Here is a 20,385-nt window from a genome sequence, read left to right on the forward strand (position 1 = left end):
GCAGCACCGCCGAACGTGCATCCGCGACATAACACCACCCTTTTTCTTTTAATAGCCCATTATATAGTGGGGGAACAAATCCAACCGTTATCCACCAACTCAGCCTGCGTAGCACGGTACTACCACGCCGGGGGCGCGGTACTACCACAAGGGCACATGGTACTACCGCAGGGCCCCGCGGTACTACCGCCCGTGTAGCAAAAACCAAAACAGCCCCGATGCAATGAAGCAAAGGGCGGTAGAACCGCTGGCGCGGTACTACCGCTCCCCCTTGCGGTACTACCGCAAGGCAGGGATAGTCCAAATTTTGGGAAGGCACGGACATATAAAAATACATCCGTGGCAACTTCCGTTGAGTTGGGATCTATGCAAAAATCTGACACGGTAGTACCGTAAGCCAGGAGCGGTACTATCGTGCGGGGTGCGGATGTAAAAAATTACATCCGCCCCTACTGCCGCGCATGCTACTGAGCCTGGCCAGAGCGCACGGTAGTACCGCGCCCCTGGCGCGAAACTACCGCGTAGGGCGCAGATGTAAAAAATTACATCCGCCCCTACTACTGCAATAGCAGCAGCGGCTGGCCTGAGGCCACAGTACTACCGCTCCAAGGAAGAGGTACTACTGTGGGAACTTGTGGTACGACCGCGCCAGAGGCCGGTACTACCGCAAGGGCCTGCGGTACTACCGCTCCTAGGAGCAGTACTACCGCATGCCCCAGTTCAGCAAATCATGACACTTTGCATAGACAAGAAAAGACGGAGGATGCTCCAAAGTGCCAAAGGAAAGGTGGTGCAAATGGAGTAGACATGTACATGATGATTCTACCCAAACCTTTCCAAAGCGGACCCCCTCTTAATAGTACGGCTTTCCTACGACTCAAATCCACCGAAAAGAAACATAGAGAAACGCCGTCTTCAGCAGTCTTCGAGGGGCACCAAATCATCTTGTGCCTAGTCATGATATGTCTGAAATATTCAATGCACATGATTAGTCCGCAAAAGCGTTGTCATCAATCACCAAAATAATTAAGGGATAAATATGCCCTTACAATCTCCCCCTTTTTGGTGGATTGATGACAATACGGGATTTGCACAACGGGAGATAACATAGAACATAGGCAAACCACACATCTCTAAAATATAGACGGGCTCCCCCTAGATGTGTGCTATCTAGATAAGTTCTTTGGACTGCACGGTACACATACTAGGATCAACACTCCCCCTATATTTTATAGACAAGGCATATCTTGCAACAATAAGGCTAACACTAAGCAAGATAGTAAATATGAGCATAATGTAAATAGCACAAGATAGCATAAGCTCAATAAGGTACGATAGAGTGCATATGTCTTACACCATATGATAGAGAGGTCTCACAAGCGCAAACCAAACCAAAGCAAACGAGGTTCAACGTAACAAAAGCAAACGAAACAAACATGACACACTACTCGCAAATCCTACACTCTCTCCCCCTTTGGCATCGAGATGCCAAAAAGGCAGAGAGGACAACTACAACACAAGTGGTGGCTCAAGCGGAGTAATCACTCGCACGCTCTCCGTTGGACTCGCCGGTGGGGATGGGCTCCTCCTCAGAATCAGTCCACTTGTAGCCTTGTTTTGCCATCCATTCAGCCTCTGGAGTGATGTGCTTCTCGGACCCACTGGATATGCTCTCGCCAAACGTCCTCAAGATCCTCTTGTCGCGGTGGCGACCCTGCTTGGAAGCACCATGAGACCTGTATTGCCCCTTGGCTTGCATGCAGAACAAGGCCTTCATCTTGGCCTTCAGCTTCTTAGCCCATGATGGCTCAGTAGAGGGAGGGGAATACCCAGCAGAGCTGTCCTCATCTGCTTCCTCCTCCTCAATCTCCTCCTCATCAACATCCATCCTAGTAGCCTCAGCCTCAGCACGAGTAGTAGTGTTAGCCCACTGGGGCTTGATGCGGAGCTTGATGGGATCGTGACGGATCCAGTCAGGGGCAACGAACTCCTCATTGGGATAGAGCTTCTCCCAAGTCTTCGTGATCAAGAGAAACAGATACGGTCCATAGATGGGTACCTTACGGTTGAATACCGCAAACCGAAGCTCGCACCACATGATGTGTGAGACGTCAAGTGGTTGAGTCTGAGAGAGCCGTGCCTCCTCACAGATGAGCATCATATCCACCAGATAGGCATGCACTTTGTCCTTGTCCCCAATGCGTGGAAAGAGTGAGTTGCGGAAGATCCGGTGCATTATGTCAAGGAATGGGTTGAGCACCCACGTCTTCTTGTCATTGGGAAGCTTCTTCTCAACAAGGTACTGCTGAAGCTTGTTCTTGCTAGCTGACTCGGGGTTGGCATGAGGGTGAACACCAACAGGCATGTTGAGCCCCTCATCAGGCACCCATAGCAGAGCCATGAAGTCTTTCCACTTAGCAGTCATCTATTGTCCATTGGTCATCCAGGTCATGGACCGTTCCTTATCATTGTGAAAGTGGACCGAGGCAAAGAACTGGGCCACGATCTCAGGGTCATAATCCATATGGAAAGATATCACATCCTCAATGCCAAATTGCTCCACGAGGTCCAAAGCCTCACCAAAGTAGGCACGGTGCTTATCCTCCCTCATGTGATTCATGTCAATCCAGTGCACGTCCACATATATGTTCTGCTTGGCCTTGATCAGATCCAGATAAATGAGATTCTGCTTCTTGGTCCAGAACAGGTCATTCCCTCTGAAGTTGGCACGAGGATTCACATAGGGGTTGATCTTCCTTAGAGTGACAAACTCAGCAAGCGGTATCTCATCCATGCCCATGGAGGGCTCCTTGTTCTTGGTGGCGGTGGTCTTGGTCCTGCGTTGGGGGGCATTGGAGCCCTCTGGAGCTTCATCTTGGTTGCGCAGACGCTTGGAGCCCGTGGCACGGCAGTGATTGGAACGGCGAGCAGGGGCACCGGAGCCACCACCTAAGACACAAAACACAAAAACACGCACGAGAAGCGAGAAGGATCAATGCAAAGATCACAGCAAAACAGGAGAAACAGGTAGAACTCGCACTTGATAATTGCCACTTGAGAGATTTGACAACAGCGGTAGTACCGCATGGCTGCGCGGTACTAAAATTTTAGTGCCACGCCTCGCGGGGTAGTACCGCTCCTGAGGAGCGGTAGTACCGTACGAGCGGTAGTACCGTACGAGCGGTAGTACCGCACCGGAGATGCGGTAGTACCGCACGGTTTCAGATCCGAATCTGCAACTGGATCTGAGCACAACCGTGACAACGAAGCGGTACTACGGTCGATCAAATCTACCACGGGGCAACATATCAAGTACCATCTCTACGCATTACTACTCTCCTACATCCTACTCTTGCAAAGATTTGGCCTAAAATCTCAAGAACAACATGCATCTCCCGAAAACCCTAGAAACGAAAGAACGAACCAAAGAGAGAGGGATTTGGGGAGAAACCTTGTTCCATGGCAAGAGGAAGTGGTGGGGAACGATCCCACCGGACGGAATCTGAGGAGAGCGGCCGGAGACGGAGATCCGGCGAGGGTCTCCGGCGCCATTCTTGGGCAGGAGAGAGAGAGAGATGGCGTGGGGAGGAAGAGTGAATGGGTATGGGGGAGTTGGAACTCCCCCTGCCCGCTCTTAACCCCCACGCGCTCTTGACTGCACGGTAGTATCGCATGTCATCGTGGTAGTACCACCTGGGCAGAAGTGCCGCACCGAGGGCGGTAGTACCGCTCCCTTAGGCGGCAGTAAAAAATTACTGTCGTGCTGGGTGCGGTAGTACCGTGCGCAACTCCCGCGATAGTACCGTGTGCCCAAGAAAATGCAAGTTTCAAAACAGAGAAGACCAAAGGGCCTTTGCAAAGCAACCTTCAAGCGAACGGACGCACCAAAACGCTAACACACAAGACAACACACACAAGCTCGACACGAAGAAAGAGAGACAAGAGACAACAATGACTAAACACGCAACACAACCTCTCCAAAGAGAGGGTGGTGGCCGGAGCCACCTATGTTTGAGTCAATTGGTATGGCACCGCGAAGAATTATCCTTGGGCCCATGACGAAAACTCGTCTTTGAAGCACAAGTACCATCAACAATGGCTAATGTGAAAGAGTTGATCAATTTATGCATAATGGGGGGAGGGAGAGTTCATTGAGAGAATAACACTCCCCCTATGTCCATGCCTACACCTAGATAAGATAACAAGTTGAGTATGGTGGGGTGTGCAACGGTTCAAGCAACATTGATCGAATCAATGATATTTAGCTCGTGCCTTAAGTCGCGAAATCTTGCTTCATCCAAAGGCTTAGTGAAAATATCTGCAAGATTATCATGAGTGTTGACATAGTTGAGCTCGATCTCCCCTCGCCTAATATGATCCCGGATGAAGTGATACTGAATCTCAATATGCTTCGTCTTGAAGTGTTGAACCGGGTTGAGAGAAATCTTGGTGGCACTTTCATTGTCACACCAAAGAGGCACTTTGTCACAAATTACACCGTAATCCTTTAAAGTTTGCTTCATCCAAAGAAGTTGTGCACAACAACTACCGGCCGCCACGTACTCTGCTTCGGTGGATGAGAGAGACACACAACTTTGCTTCTTAGAAGACCAACTCACCAAAGAGCAACCAAGGAATTGGCACCCTCCGGAAGTGTACTTCCTATCCAATTTGTCTCCCGCCCAATCTGAGTCCGAATAACCTACAAGCTTGAAGTTTGCTCCTCTTGGGTACTGATACGTCTCCGTCGTATCTACTTTTCCAAACACTTTTGCCCTTGTTTTGGACTCTAAGTTGCATGATTTGAATGGAACTAACCCGGACTGACGTTGTTTTCAGCAGACTTTCCATGGTGTTATTTATGTGCAGAAACAAAAGTTCTCGGAATGACCTGAAACTCCACGGGACATCTATTTGGAAAATAAGAAAAATACCGGAAGAAAAATCCACGTCAGGGGGCCCACACCCTGTCCACGAGGGTGGAGGGCGCGCCCCCTACCCCGTGGGCCCCCTGATGCTCCACCGACCTCAACTCCAACTCCATATATTCACTTTCGGGGAGAAAAAAATCAAAGAGAAGGATTCATCGCGTTTTACGATACGGAGCTGCCGCCAAGCCATAAAACCTCTTAGGAGGGCTGATCTGGAGTCCGTTCGGGGCTCCGGAGAGGGGGATTCGTCGCCGTCGTCATCATCAACCATCCTCCATCACCAATTTCATGATGCTCACCGCCGTGCGTGAGTAATTCCATCGTAGGCTTGCTGGACGGTGATGGGTTGGATGAGATCTATCATGTAATTGAGTTAGTTTTGTTAGGGTTTGATCCCTAGTATCCACTATGTTCTGAGATTGATGTTGCTATGACTTTTCTATGCTTAATGCTTGTCACTAGGGCCCGAGTGCCATGATTTCAAATCTGAACCTATTATGTTTTCATGAATATATGTGAGTTCTTGATCCTATCTTGCAAGTTTATAGTTACCTACTATGTGTTATGATCCAGCAACCCCGAAGTGACAATAATCGGGACCACTCCCGGTGATGACCATAGTTTGAGGAGTTCATGTATTCACTATGTGCTAATGCTTTGTTCCGGTACTCTATTAAAAGTAGGCCTTAATATCCCTTAGTTTCCATTAGGACCCCGCTTCCACGGGAGGGTAGGACAAAAGATGTCATGCAAGTTCTTTTCCATAAGCACGTATGACTATATTCGGAATACATGCCTACATTACATTGATGAATTGGAGCTAGTTCTGTGTCACCCTATGTTATGATTGTTACATGATGAACCGCATCCGACATAATTCTCCATCACCGATCCAATGCCTACGAGCTTTTCACATATTGTTCTCCGCTTATTTACTTTTCTGTTGCTACTGTTACAATCACTACAAAACACCAAAAATATTACTTTTGCTACCGTTACTTTTGTTACCGTTACCACTACTATCATATTACTTTGCTACTAAATACTTTGCTGCAGATACTAAGTTATCCAGGTGTGGTTGAATTGACAACTCAACTGCTAATACTTGAGAATATTCTTTGGCTCCCCTTGTGTCGTATCAATAAATTTGGGTTGAATACTCTACCCTTGCGATCCCCTATACTTGTGGGTTATCAAGACTATTTTTTGGCGCCCTTGCCAGGGAGCATAGCTCTATTCTTTGAGTCACTTGGTATTTATATCTGCTGGTCACTATGAAGAACTTGAAAGATGCTAAGACAACAATTTATCCCTCAACTACGAGGGGAGGTAAGGAACTGCCATCTAGCTCTGCACTTGATTCACCTTCTGTTTTGAGTAAGCTTGCGACACCTAAACCTGCTTCTGCTATTCATTCTGATATGTCGCATGTTATTGATGATGCCACTTCTGCTATGCATGATACTTATGATGAAACTACTTCTATGCTTGATACTACTGTGCCACTTAGTGAATTTCTTGATGAAAAAATTGCTAGGGCTAGAGAGAAAGAAATTATTGAAACTGATTATATAGATGAAAGTGATGATGAAGACTCTCCTGTTATTCCAGAGGGTTATGTTTTTGAAAAAGAAGTTACTTTAGCTATTTTAGCTTGCAAAGATAGATATGAACTCAAGAGGTTATTAGATAAATGGAAGCAGCAATCTCTTAATGATAGAATGAAACCTGACCTTGCTTTTGCTACTTCACCTATCTGTGTTACTGATAAGGATTATGAATTCTCTGTTGATCCTGATATAATTACTTTGGTTGAATCTGATCCTTTTCATGGCTATGAATCTAAAATTGTTGTGGCACATCTTACTAAATTAAATGATATAGCCACCCTGTTCACTAATGATGAGAAATCTCGCTACCTATATATCCTTAAAATATTTCCGTTCTCATTAAAGGGTGATGCTAAGATATGGTTTAATTCTCTTGATCCTGGTTGTGTGCGTAGTCCCCAGGATATGATTTATTACTTCTGTGCTAAATATTTCCCTGCTCATAAGAAACAAGCTGCTTTGAGGGAAATATTTACCGCCTGTTGAAGAAACTTGTGATCTTAATCCTCCACCTATTGAAGAAACTCATGGTCTTGATAACCCGACACAGGTAGTAAAGGTAAATTCTCTCTATAGATATGATAAAGCTGAAATCCCTCCTACTAAAATTGCTAGCCAATGCTTGGATGAGTTTGATAACTTTATGGTTAAGCAATAAGATTTGAATGCTTATTTTGGTAGACAATTAAAACAAAATGCTTATATGATTGAACACTTGGGTGATTATATGGCTAATGTTAAAGGTGAACTTAAACTCATTAGTAAACATGCTTCTATGGTTACCACTCAAGTAGAACAAGTACTTAAGGCTCAAAATGATTTGCTCAATGAAATGAATAGTAAGAAAAATGATTATGCTGTTAGAGTGGCTACTAGAACTGGTAGAATGACTCAGGAACCGTTGTATCCTGAAGGCCACCCTAAGAGAATTGAGCTAGATTCTCAGAGAAATAATATTGATGCACCTAGTCCTAAAAAGAAGAAAAAGAAAAATGATAGGACTTTGCATGCTTCTAGTGAACCTGTTTCTGAAATACCTGAGAATCCAAATGATATTTCTATTTCTGATGCTGAAACACAATCTGGTAATGAACATTAACCAAGTGAAAATATTAATGATGATGTTCATGATGATGCTCAACCTAGTCATGATAATGATGTAGAAACTGAACCTGCTGTTGATCTTGATAACCCACAATCAAAGAATCAACGTTATGATAAGAGAGACTTTGTTGCTAGGAAACATGGTAAAGAAAGGGAACCATGGGTTCAGAAACCTATGCCTTTTCCTCCCAACCCATCCAAGAAAAAGGATGATGAGGATTTTGAGCGCTTTGCTGAAATGATTAGACCTATCTTTTTGCGTATGCGATTAACTGATATGCTCAAAATGAATCCTTATGCTAAGTATATGAAAGATATTGTTACAAATAAGAGAAAGATACCTGAAGCTGAGATTTCCACCATGCTTGCTAATTATACTTTTAAGGGTGGAATACCTAAGAAACTAGGAGATCCAGGAGTACCCACTATACCATGCTCCATTAAAAGAAACTATGTTAAAACTGCTTTATGTGATCTTGGAGCCGGTGTTAGTGTTATGCCCTCTCTTTATATCGTAGACTTGATTTGAATAAGTTGACACCTACTGAAATATCTTTGCAAATGGCTGATAAATCAACTGCTATACCTGTCGGTATTTGTGAGGATGTGCCTGTTGTGGTTGCAAACGTTACTATTTTAACGGACTTTGTTATTCTTGATATTCCCGAGGACGATAGTATGTCTATTATTCTTGGAAGACCCTTTTTGAATACTGCAGGGGCTGTTATTGATTGCAACAAAGGCAATGCCACTTTTCATGTTAATGGCAATGAGCATACGGTACACTTTCCGAGGAAACAACCTCAAGTCCACATTATCAATTCTATTGGAAAAATTCCATCGATTATTTTTGGAGGTTTTGAATTTCCTCTTCCTACTGTCAATAAGAAATATGATATTCTTATTATTGGGGATGTGCATATCCCCGTTGAGGTAACATAGTGTTATTCGAAATTTCTCCGGTTCCATGTTATTCGGAATGAGTTTGTTAACAAGACTTGATCAACCTTGTTAGTGGATTCCTTTTGATGAGCATGACATGGATGAAACTAGAAGGCACAACCTTCTGTAGCCTCTCTCTACTTTCTGTTATTTAGTTGAAATAAAGTAAAAATAGTATTTTTCGGTCTGTTTTGTGATTTATCCGTGCAATATAAAAATACCCCGAAAATAAAAGTTCTCCAAATGCCCTGAAAATGGAATATGATTTTTTCTGGAATATTTGAGAATATCTGGCACTGAGAACACAGCAGTAGGGGCAAGCACCTGGCCACGAGGGTGGAGGGCGTGCCCTACCCCCTGGGCGCGCCCCCTGCCTCGTGGGCCCATGGTGGCTCCCCTCCACTTATTCCTGCACCCACATACTTCTTCTTCCTCCCACAAACACCAATATCCAGCTCAAGCACGAGTTCTAGCTCATTTTGCTGCGATTTTCGATCTCCTTGCTCAAAGCACCTCTCACAAAACTGCTTGGGGAGATTGTTCCTTGGTATGTGACCCCTCCATTGGTCCAATTAGTTTTTGCTCTAGTGATTTATTCATTGCAAATTTGTGCTGCCTAGGTGACCATTTTCTTGAGCTTGCATGTCAAATTTATATGGTTCCCAGTAGTTCTAATGCTTGATATAGGCTCTAGGCACTTGTAGGAGTAGTTGCTATCAATTTTATTGAGCTTGGTTCGCTTTTATTTTGAAGTTACTAAAAATTTCAGAAATTTTTCAGAGGAAGAAATATGCTTAGGAAAATGTTCCAAGGTGGTTCTTCAAGGAAGCAAGGACCCAGGCTTGCAATGCGTGATGCTGACGATGAGCCACCAAGGGAGCTCCAGTGCGGCCTTGTGAATGGCCTTCAGAAAACTTTATGGATCGAGCGGGAATCAAGGAAGAATTTAACGCATATTTGCGTAACGCTGATCTTGTGAGCTTCGAGGCAGAGAAGTGCCGCCAATACCACTATCTCACTAGTTCATTTGTGAGGAGGTTTGAATTTTCATCTTCACGCAATTCTCCAACTGTCCTGTTTGATCTCTATGAAAAATCTTATACTGTGGACTTAGAGGATTTTACCGCTGCTTGCAAACTCCCACAATGGGGTAGTGCTAGTGAACCTCGCAAATCTGAATTTAGAAATTTTCTTGCTAGTATAACCGTGGGGGAATCTAGAGATATAGCACAAGCTACCATAGGGAGCATTCGTTTTCCTGCTATACATTATTTTGCTCTCTTCATAGGTAGGTGCATAAATGGTAAAGATGAAGCATGTCACATGTGTGTCCCTGATCTCAGTATTCTTAGGAGTGCTGTGTTAGGAGACAAAACTTATAACTTGGGAGCCATTGTTGCACGTAGGTTGCACCATAATAGATTTAATGGAGATTTCTTTGGAGGAATTTATGCAACCCGCTTAGCTGATTTTCTTGGTGTGGACATTCATGAGGATGATATTGAGTTGCCTCCTACTTATTTAGACTATAATGCTATGGTCCACCACCAGTTTATCGAGAGGAATGAATCACCTCTCCGGTATCGCTTAATCTTTGACAAACGTCGTGCTGTCCGTACTACTCTCCCTGCTCCTGCCTTCTTTGATTATCAGGCAAAAGGAAGATATGTTATTACCAGAGAGGAGGCAGATGAGCACGAGAGGAGGGCGGAGGCAGCTCGCCGCCACGCTGCAGCTCAGGAGGCAATAACTGCCGCAGCTCAGTACGACCCTGGCTACAACTATGGATATCCGCCAGGCCATCCGTGGCAATAAACCAACTTAGGCCAAAAGCCTAAGCTTGGGGGAGTACGTATTTCTCACCGACATTACATTTATGTTTACACACACTCATTGCTAGATGTCGGTGCTCATACTTTTTCACTGTAATATCCATGCTAGTTTATTTTCTTTTTCTTGCATTCTTCTTGTGTGTTTGTTAAACCTTAAGAAAAACCAAAAAAAAATTAGTGTAGCTTTTAGTTAGTTTACTTTTCTTGCTGCAGTAGTAATAATTAAAAAGAAAACCCAACAATATTTCTTGTTCTTCTTTTGCTTGTTGGGAGCTTTCCCGTGTAAATAGTTTTTATTTCTTTTATTTTCTTTGGGGGTCGATAGGAGAAGACCATAATTAAATTGTTGAAGTGGCTCTTATATGCATTATTGTTGATTTAACCAAGAGCCCATATCGCCTTGTCTTCTCCTGTTTATTGAATGCTCGCAGATTCCAGCTTAGTCCAATGCACGTGCACTCTTATTATTTTCACATCATTCGGTCGTGCAAGTGAAAGGCAATTATGACGATATATGATGGACTGACTGAGATGAGAGAAGCTGGTATGAACTCGACCTCTCTTGTTTTTGTAAATATGATGAGTTCATCGTTCCTGATTTAGCCTATTATGAATAAACATGTTTGCGATGACAATTAGAGATCATAGTTGCTTATGCCATGCTTGATTAGCTATGAGTTATAATGGTTTATCTTGCATGCCAACATGCTATTAAAATGGTTGTGATGTGGTATAGTGGGGTGGTATCATCCTTTGAATGATTTAAGTGACTCGAGTTGGCACATGTTCACGCATGTAGTTGAAACAAATCAACATAGCCTTCACGATATTTATGTTCATGGTGGATTATATCCTACTCATGCTCGTACTCAATGTCTATTAATTTTAATGCATGTTCATGATTGTTGTCGCTCTCTAGTTGGTCGCTTCCCAGTCTTTTGCTAGCCTTCACTTGTACTAAGCGGGAATACTGCTTGTGCATCCAATCCCTTAAACCCCAAAGTTATTCCATATGAGTCCACTATACCTTCCTATATGCGGTATCTACCTGCCGTTCCAAGTAAATTTGTATGTGCCAAACTCTAAACCTTGAAATAAACATTCTGTTTTGTATGCTCGAATAGCTCATGTATCAACTAGGGCTGTCCGTATCTTCCATGCTAGGCAGGTTATTCTCATGATGAGTGGACTCCGCTCCTCATAAACGAGAAAATGGCTGGTCACCGGGATGCCCAGTCCCATGCTTTATGCAAACTAAATCAAAATAATTGCAAACAAAACTCCCCCTGGGACTGTTGCTAGTTGGAGGCACTCGTTGTTTCGAGCAACAAGCCATGGATTGATGCTTGTTGGTGGAGGGGGAGTATAAACTTTACCATTCTGTTTGGGAACCGCCTATAATGTGTGTAGCATGGAAGATATCGCCATCTCTTGGTTGTTATGTTGACAATGAAAGTATGCCGCTCAAAATATTATTTATCCCTATTTCAAAACCGAGCTCTGGCACCTCTACAAATCCCTGCTTCCCTCTGCGAAGGGCCTATCTATCTACTTTTATGTTGAGTCATCACCCTCTTATTAAAAGCACTAGCTGGAGAGCGCAGCTGTCATTTGCATTCATTACTATTAATTTATATTGGGTATGACTATGATTGGATCTCTTTTACCATGAATTACAATGTCTAGTCAGTCCTTGATCTTTAAAGGTGCTCTGCATTTATGTTTTGCGGTCTCAGAAAGGGCTAGCGAGATACCATCTTGTTATATCATATTATGATTGTTTTGAGAAAGTGTTGTCATCCGAGATTTATTATTATGGCTCACTAGTTTATTATGCCATTGATATGAGTAAACATGAGACCTAAGAGTTATTGTGAATGTGGTTAGTCATAATCTTTGCTGAAAACTTGAATGCTGGCTTTACATATTTACAACAACAAGAGCAAACAGAGTTTGTAAAAGTTTTTCTTTATCACTTTCAGTTTATCAACTGAATTGCTTGAGGACAACCAAAGGTTTAAGCTTGGGGGAGTTGATACGTCTCCGCCGTATCTACTTTTCCAAACACTTTTGCCCTTGTTTTGGACTCTAACTTGCATGATCTGAATGGAACTAACCCGGACTGACGCTGTTTTCAGCAGACTTTCCATGGTGTTATTTATGTGCAGAAACAAAAATTCTCGGAATGACCTGAAACTCCACGGAACATCTATTTGGAAAATAAGAAAAATACCAGAAGAAAAATCCACGTCAGGGGGCCCACACCATGTCCACGAGGGTGGAGGGCGCGCCCCCTACCTCGTGGGCCCCCTGACGCTCCACCGACCTCAACTCCAACTCCATATATTCACTTTCGGGGAGAAAAATCAGAGATAAGGGTTCATCGCGTTTTACGATACGGAGCCGCCGCCAAGCCCTAAAACCTCTCGAGAGGGCTGATCTGGAGTCCGTTCGGAGATCCGGAGAGGGGGATTCGTCACCGTCGTCATCATCAACCATCCTCCATCACCAATTTCATGATGCTCACCGCTGTGCATGAGTAATTCCATCGTAGGCCTGCTGGACGGTGATGGGTTGGATGAGATCTATCATGTAATTGCGTTAGTTTTGTTAGGGTTTGATCCCTAGTATCCACTATGTTCTGAGATTGATGTTGCTATGACTTAGCTATGCTTAATGCTTGTCACTAGGGCCCGAGTGCCATGATTTCAGATCTGAACCTATTATGTTTTCATGAATATATGTGAGTTCTTGATCCTATCTTGCAAGTCTATAGTCACCTACTATGTGTTATGATCCAGCAACCCCGAAGTGACAATAATCGGGACCACTCCCGGTGATGACCATAGTTTGAGGAGTTCATGTATTCGCTGTGTGTAATGCTTTGTTCTGGTACTCTATTAAAAGGAGGCCTTAATATCCCTTAGTTTCCATTAGGACCCCGTTGCCACGGGAGGGTAGGACAAAAGATGTCATGCAAGTTCTTTTCCATAAGCACGCATGACTATATTCGGAATACATGCCTACATTACATTGATGAATTGGAGCTAGTTCTGTGTCACCCTATGTTATGATTGTTACATGATGTACCGCATCCGACATAATTCTCCATCACCGATCCAATGCCTACGAGCTTTTCACATATTGTTCTTCGCTTATTTAGTTTTCCGTTGCTACTATTACAATCACTACAAAACACCAAAAATATTACTTTTGCTACCGTTACTTTTGTTACCGTTACCACTACTATCATATTACTCTGCTACTAAGTACTTTGCTGCAGATACTAAGTTATCCAGGTGTGGTTGAATTGACAACTCAACTGCTAATACTTGAGAATATTCTTTGGCTCCCCTTGTGTCGAATCAATAAATTTGGGTTGAATACTCTACCCTCGAAAACTGTTGCGATCCCCTATACTTGTGGGTTATCAGGTACCATAAGCCAAAGTTTGGGGTATCAGCCAAATATCGAAAGATTCGCTTGACCGCCACAAAGTGGCTTTCCTTATGTGCGGCTTGAAACCGTGCACAAATTTCCACACTCAACATGATATCCGGTCTAGATGCACAAAGTTAAAGCAAGGAGCCAATCATGGAGCGATATACCTTTTGATCCACCGCTTTACCATTGGGATCTATGTCAAGTTGGCATTTGACGGGCATTGGAGTGGAGGCCGGCTTGACATCACTTAGCTTGAACCTCTTGAGCATGTCTTGAGTATATTTGGCTTGGTTGATGAAGGTTCCTTCTCTTCTTTGCTTGACTTCGAACCCGAGAAAGAACTTCAACTCTCCCATCAAAGACATGTTGAACTTTGAGGTCATGAGAGCGGCAAATTCCTCATTGAAAGCTTTTTTAGGGGAACCAAAGATAATATCATCAACAAATAGTTGGCACACAAACAACTCCCCTTTGAACTTCTTAGTAAAAAGAGTGGGGTCGATTTTCCCAACTTCAAATCCACGATCTTGCAACAACTCGGTAAGGTGGTCATACCACACACGTGGGGCTTGTTTAAGGCCATAGAGTTCCTTATCGAGTTGATACACATGATCCGGGAAGTAGGGATCCTCAAACCCAGGGGGTTGTTTGACATACACCAACTCATTAATAGGACCATTAAGAAAAGCACTCTTCACATCCATTTGTTGCAACTTAAAGTTATGATGAGAAGCATAAGCAATCAACAAACGAATGGATTCAAGGCGAGCAACGGGAGCAAAGGTTTCACCGTAGTCGATACCCTCGACTTGGGAGTAGCCTTGTGCTACCAATCTTGCCTTGTTGCGAACGATGGTCCCATGAGCATCTTGCTTGTTCTTGAATATCCACTTGGTTCCAATGACATTGTGGTTCCCGGTTGGCCTTGGCACCAATCACCACACCTTGTTGTACTCGAAGTTGTTGAGTTCTTCATGCGTGGCATTGAGCCAATCCGGATCTTCGAGCGCCTCATAGACCTTTTGGGGTTCAACACAAGAGACAAATGCGTGATGTTCACAATAGTTTGCCAATTTTCTACGAGTGCTTACCCCCTTTTGAATGCTTCCAAGCACATTCTTCATGAGATGACCCTTGGTAGAGAGCTTGGATGCAATCTTGGCGGCACGACGCTCCAATTCCTCCTCAGGGGTGAGTTGAGGAGCGGTCACTTGATCATCTTGAGCGTCATCTTGAGCTTGTTCTTGATCTTGAGGTTGCTCTTGATCTTGAACTTGCTCGGAGGAGAGAACTTGACCTTGGGCATCACTTGGTGATTCGACACCGTCTTGAGATTGATCTTGCCCTTGGTCTTGTTCATGATGTTGAGGGCCTTCACTTTGTTCTTCGGAAGTGTGTGGGCCTTGGGTTGGTGATGGCTCCACTTGAGTGGAGCATTGTCCTTCTCCTTCGGCCACAAGGGGTTCCTCAATGGGTAGGATAAAACCAACTCCCATTCTTCTTATGGCTTGGGGAGGAATTTCATCACCTACATCACAAGTGCCACTTTTCTCCACTTGGGAGCCGTTATTCTCATCAAACTCCACGTTACACGTCTCCTCAATAAGTCCCGTGGATTTATTGAGGACACGGTAAGTATGAGAGTTTGTAGCATAACCAACAAATATGCCCTCTTGAGCTAGCCTCAAATTTAGACAAACGAACACATTTCTTGAGAACGAAACACTTACACCCGAACACCCGAAAGTACTTGAGGTTGGGCTTGTTACCGGTGAGTATCTCATATGGAGTCTTGTTCAAGCCTTTGCGGAGATAAAGCCGATTTGATGCATGACACACAGTGTTGATGGCTTCGGCCCAAAAGTTGTATGGAGACATGAACTCCGCCATCATGGTCCTTGGCGCATCCATCAACGTACGGTTCTTCCTCTCCGCTACACCATTTTGTTGAGGGGTGTATGGTGCAGAATATTGATGCTTGATCCCCTCATCACTAAGAAACTCATCCAAGGTGTAGTTCTTGAACTCGGTGCCGTTGTCACTTCTTATCGTCAAGATCTTTGCATTGTGTTGGCGTTGAGCTTCATTTGCAAAGTCAATGACGGTTTGTTGGGTCTCGCTCTTCCTCTTGAAGAAGTATACCCAAGTGTATCTTGAATAATCATCCACAATCACCAAGCAATACTTTCTAACCCCAAGACTATCAAAGGATGGAGGCCAAAAGAGATCCAAGTGAAGGAGCTCCAAAGGCCTCTTTGAGTAGATGATAGTCGTGGGAGGGTGAGCATTTTCATGTAGCTTTCCTTCGATACAAGCACTGCAAGCACGATCTTTAGCAAAACTAACATTTGTTAGTCCACGGACATGGTTCCCCTTGAGAAGACTTTGCAAAGATCTCATATTGACATGAGCTAAACGGTGATGCCAAAGCCATCCCACGTCAACTTTAGCCATTAGGCATGTCGCGGTCTTAGTGGGTCGCTCTGAAAAGTTAATCACATAGAGACCGTTCTCGACATGCACAACAAAGGATACTTTAAGAGTCTTGCTCCACAAGAGGGCCACGGTATCAACATCAAAGAAAGTGGCAAAGCCCATGAGTGCAAGTTGACGAACAGAAAGTAAATTGTATGCAAGGGACTCAACAAGCATGACCTTCTCGATTGTGAGATGATGAGAAATGATACCCTTGCCAAGCCCTGATACCTTAGAGGACGAGGAATCACCCCACTCGACATTGGTGGGCATACGTGGAATCTTGTGAACGTCCACCACCAAGTCCTTGCTTCCGGTCATATGATTAGTGGCTCCACTATCGAGCAACCATGATCCCCCACCGGAAGTAAACACCTACAAGAGATCAATGCTTGGTTTTAGGTACCCATTTTGTAATGGGTCCTTCGATGTTAGTAACAAGGGTCTTAGGAACCCAAATAGACCATTCAATGTACTCATAAGAAGAACCAACAAATTTGGCATAAACATGTCCATCACTAGCACGGCATAACACATAAGAAGGGTTAAAGTTGTCGGCTTTGTTGGGAGGGGTAGAATTGCCTTTCTTGGCATCACTACCCTTGACATTGTTCTTATTCTTCTTCTTAGAAGCACCCTCTCCCTCCTTCACAAAAGTTTGCTTGAGAGGGGGAGGTTGTTTGGCCTTGTCATCCTTCTTCTTGTTCTTGGACTTGGGTGTGAACCCAATTCCTTCCTTGGCCACAACTTCCTTTTGATTGATCAAAAGGTCATTGAGGTTCTTCTCACCTTGTATGCACGACACAAGGCCTTTCTCAAGTTGCTTCTTCAACTTTGCATTCTCCTCAACAAGATGCACATGCTCACAACATGGGTTAGTAGCATTTGCATTATCAATTAAGACCATATGAGGAAAGGTGGCTTTCTCCTTGGTTAGCTTTACTTGAAGTTGATCATGAGACTCTTTGAGGCTAGCATGAGCACCCTTCAAGACCATGTGAGCCTTGTCAAGTAAGTCAAACTCCTCTTTGAGTCTAGCAAGATCAACCCCAAGCTTGGCCTTCTCGGAGTTTAGCACATGAGATACAACAAGAGCATGATCAAGATCTTTCTTTAATTTAGCGTGGTCATCGTTGTATGACTCCTCAAGAGCCAAACGAAGACCTCACTCTTCCTCAAAAGCATTGGAAAGATCCGAAATCTCATCGGCACAGTCACGACTATGCCCCTCCATCTTAGAGATGGTATCTTCGTGAGCCTCGATCATGTCATTGGCTTCACCAAGTTGTTCCAAGACAGCAACAAAGTGCTTCTTGGATTTACCCTTGAGTTTACTCATAAAAGACTCAAATTCATTCTCCTCCACATTGGACCCCTCATGTTCATCAATGTAATCCGTCAAAGAAGGATTATTAATGATGGTAGTTTTGATGTTGGGAGTTACCTTGTTGGTGGCTTTAGCCATGTGTCACTTGCCGGTGATGTTCTCATTGGGTGAGTCGAAGCGAGACACCCGTGGAGTTGTCGCAATGGCAATGGAGGCCATGGAAACTGACTCACCGTCTTCATCATCATCATCATCATCCTCATGGTACTCTTCTTGTGCCACCAACCCCTTGGGAGGAGTCTTCTTGGTGAAGTTGCTCTTGTTGGGGAAAGACTTAGCCTTGTCCTTTCGGATGAGCTTGCCACCATTATCTTCCCTCTTCTCATAAGGACATTCCACAAGAAAGTGGCTCACATTGCCATAATTATAGCAAGTCCTCACTCGTTTCTTGAACTTCACGCCACTTGAGTTGTTCTTGTTGAAGTTGGGCCTTGTGTTCTTCTTGCTCGAAAATTGCCTTGAAGCAAGAGCCATGTGTTCATGATAGGCATACTTTGTATCTTCGGGCTTGCTCTCCTCTTCTTCCTCTTCGTCCTCTTCTTCCACACTAACCTTGGCCTTCAATGCAAGGTTGGGCTTCTTTGCTCTTTGAGAACGTAACACTACATTGTCGACGGTCTTGTCCAAGATGCTCATAGCCACAAAATCATCCAACACTTCACTTGAGGACAAGGTGTGGAAGTCCGACCTTTGATGAATGACGGAGGACATGGCCTTGTGGTAAGGCATCATGGCCTTGAGGAATTTGCGCTTGATCCAATTGTCATCCGTATCCTTGCTCCCATGATCTCGGAGTGAGACCGCGAGAGTAGTTAATCTCCGATAAAGCTCACGAGGTTCTTCATCTTCTTTCATTGCAAACTCATCGGCTTCGTCTTGCACCACTTCATAGTTGGAGCGTTGAATGCTTGCGCTTCCTCTGTAGAGGGATACAACATGGCGCCAAGCATCCTTGGCCATGGTGAAGGGCCGGAGATGAGCAAGATCTCCGGGTGGAATTGCATCTTGGATGAAGAAGAGAGCATTCTCATTGAATTGATTGTCCGCGGCTTCTCTAGGGGTGAAGTTGCTTCGGTCATGCGGATAAAAACCTTCTTCAATGATTCTCCAAAGATTAGTATTAAGATGGTTTAAATGACGCTTAAAGCGATAAACCCAAGAATCAAAGTCCTCATTTTTCACAATCTTAGGGGGAGGACCGGCACGATTCAAATGAGTGAAAGGAATCGGTCCACCATAAATAAGTGGAGGTTCCACATGGGCAAAGATTCCGTTGCCATTTTTACCACTAGCAGAAGGAGCCTTTTCACTAGTAGCTTCCCCCTTGTCGGAGTTAGCATCCACCACCTTGTTAGTGGGATCACCCACTTTCATCGGTGCGGTGGATAGTTTATGCCCTTCTAAGAATTTGTTAAACATGCTTTCAACCTCCGTTGTCATGGAGGTTTTCATGTGTCCAAAGCCACATTGAATTCCTCACGAGAGACCGCGGTTCCCCATCGGCCGTAGACGAGATTGGATTCACACCGGAGTGCTCCTCACCACCGTCTATGGTGTCAACCATACTCTTTGGATGGCAAAGTCCTTAATAAAGAGACGAGGCTCTGATACCAATTGAAAGGATCGATATAGTTGACTAGAGGGGGGGGGGGTGAATAGGCAACTAACAATTTTTAGCTTTTCTTTACCAAATTAAACTTTGCATCAAAGTAGGTTGTCTAGATATGCAACTAGGTGAGCAACCTATATGATGCAACAACAACAAGCACACAAGCAAGCAAGGGATATAACACAAATAACCTTGCACAAATAAAGGCACGAGATAACCAAGAGTGGATCCGGTGAAGACGAGGATGTGTTACCGAAGTTCCTTCCTTTTGAGGGGAAGTACGTCTCCGTTGGAGCAGTGTGGAGGCACAATTCTCCCCAAGAAGCCACTAGGGCCACCGCATTCTCCTCACGCCCTCACATAATGCGAGATCCTGTGATTCCACTATTGGTGCCCTTGGAGGCGGCGACCGGACCTTTACAAACAAGGTTTGGGCAATCTCCACAACTTAATTGGAGGCTCCCAACGACACCACTAAGCTTCACCACAATGGAATATGGCTCCGCGGTGACCTCAACCGTCTAGGGTGCTCAAACACCCAAGAGTAACAAGATCCGCAAGGGATTAGTGGGGGGAATCAAATTTCTTTTGGTGGAAGTGTAGATCGGGGCCTTCTCAACAAATCCCTAGAAAATCAACAAGTTTGATTGGCTAGGGAGAGAGATCAGGCGAAAATGGAGCTTGGAGCAACAATGGAGCTTGGGGATGGAAGAGGTAGTCAACTCGAAGAAGAAGACACCCATTATATAGTGGGGGAACAAATCCAACCGTTATCCACCAACTCAGCCTGCGTAGCACGGTACTACCACGCCGGGGGCGCGGTACTACCACAAGGGCACATGGTACTACCGCAGGGCCCCGCGGTACTACCGCCCGTGTAGCAAAAACCAAAACAGCCCCGATGCAATGAAGCAAAGGGCGGTAGAACCGCTGGCGCGGTACTACCGCTCCCCCTTGCGGTACTACCGCAAGGCAGGGATAGTCCAAATTTTGGGAAGGCACGGACATATAAAAATACATCCGTGGCAACTTCCGTTGAGTTGGGATCTAT

The sequence above is a fragment of the Triticum aestivum genome, chromosome 5D (assembly GCF_018294505.1).
Source record: "Triticum aestivum cultivar Chinese Spring chromosome 5D, IWGSC CS RefSeq v2.1, whole genome shotgun sequence".
Lineage (NCBI taxonomy): Eukaryota > Viridiplantae > Streptophyta > Magnoliopsida > Poales > Poaceae > Triticum > Triticum aestivum.